Here is a 1,447-nt window from a genome sequence, read left to right as displayed (position 1 = left end):
GTGTTTCTCAACATACATCCTCCACTGTACCACTTCAAATGCTTCACCTGTTCAAGCACCACCAGACGTAACTGGTGATGACATCATCACCAGTTACTTCTGGGTTGGGAGGCCAGATGCAATGCAGCAAACACCAGTAAGAGGCTTAGGGTGGAGGGCTTTTGTGAGTGCAGAAAAGCATGCTTTGGAGCTCTGCCTGTTTGTTGTGTCATATTTCTGGTCTTGCTGATGCTAGTCTCTCCATTGCTTTTGAGAATTGTGTGCCGTACATCGAAGTTGTAAAGGAAATATCCAGCGTGACACCCAAATAATGGTGGAAATGAAGGATAAAAAAATTCATGAAATCATCCAAATGTGCCCATGACCATTTATACTGCACTTTCTATGTATGAGATATATCTTACACAGTGATAGACAGTGCAATCCTATGCATGTTTATTCCGAAGAAATCTCTGCTCTCAAAGAGTTTACAATCTGAAATAGCCAGCAGAGGCTGGGAGATACAGCAGAGACTGGTTGACAGCAACTGTTACCCTGCACATGCCTGATCTCGTCTGATCTTGGAAGCTAAGCAGGTTCAGGCCTGGTTAGTACTTGGATGGGAGACCGCCTGGGAATACCAGGTGCTTTAGGCTTATTCCATAGTCTTTCAAGACTGAAGGTTGCCAACCATCGGGAGATAGGGAAAGATAGGGTAGAGAGGGGTGAATGTGGGCATTAAATGCTATTTAATATTCACAGCTAAGAGCCACAATTTAGAATAGGCTCCTCCAAACCTCAGCCCAGGGGCCAGATCCGGGGTTTGGGGAATATTTTCTGCTCTGTGAGTAGAACTTACCATTCCGCTCATCATCTGAGTAGATCTGAGCACTGGGATACACTGGGATACACTGGGCAGTCGTGTCTGCCCGGATGTCCTATTGCACAGCCTTCTGGGGTGCTGGGCAACCAACACAACTGCCCAGAGCATCCTGGTGCCGGACAGTGAGCAGTGCAGGAGTAGAATAGTAAGCTACGGTCCAAAGGGGGTCCACATTTTGTCCTTGAGTCCCTTTGGGGAGAAAGGCGCGCTAAAAATAAAGTATAATAATAATAATTTTCGGTGCACAGTGGTTGCAAGTTTGGTGACCACTGATTTAGAGGATCAGCCAAAGGCCATGTGATAAAGTGGGTGTTGAGGAAGGGTATGAGGTGATGAGGATTACATCCTTATCATTGGACTGGAGGATAATGCAACAGGGGGCAGTAAGGTTAGCTACTGGTAAGGGGACAAGGTGTTCTCTCTCTCTCTTCTCAGCTGATGCACATTCTTAGGTTACCCAGAGTACTATTCTTAAACATTACTTCCTCCTACTCTCTCCCTTTCCCTCTCTTTCAGAGACAGAAAAGACATGCAGCTGACAGGACGGTCGATGATCCACTTCCACCCTGTCCTGCAATGATACGT

General features: G+C 46.4%; 1 pseudogene; it reads left to right on the top strand.

The window, feature by feature from the left end:
* The first annotated feature begins 515 nt into the window (after nt 1-515).
* Nucleotides 516-635, top strand: LOC136657698 (5S ribosomal RNA; annotated as a pseudogene).
* The last annotated feature ends 812 nt before the right edge of the window (nt 636-1,447 follow it).

Source organism: Tiliqua scincoides, chromosome 7 (assembly GCF_035046505.1).
Source record: "Tiliqua scincoides isolate rTilSci1 chromosome 7, rTilSci1.hap2, whole genome shotgun sequence".
Taxonomy (NCBI): domain Eukaryota; kingdom Metazoa; phylum Chordata; class Lepidosauria; order Squamata; family Scincidae; genus Tiliqua; species Tiliqua scincoides.
Note: the sequence above shows the minus strand (reverse complement) of the source record. Positions and strands in the feature narration are given on the sequence as shown.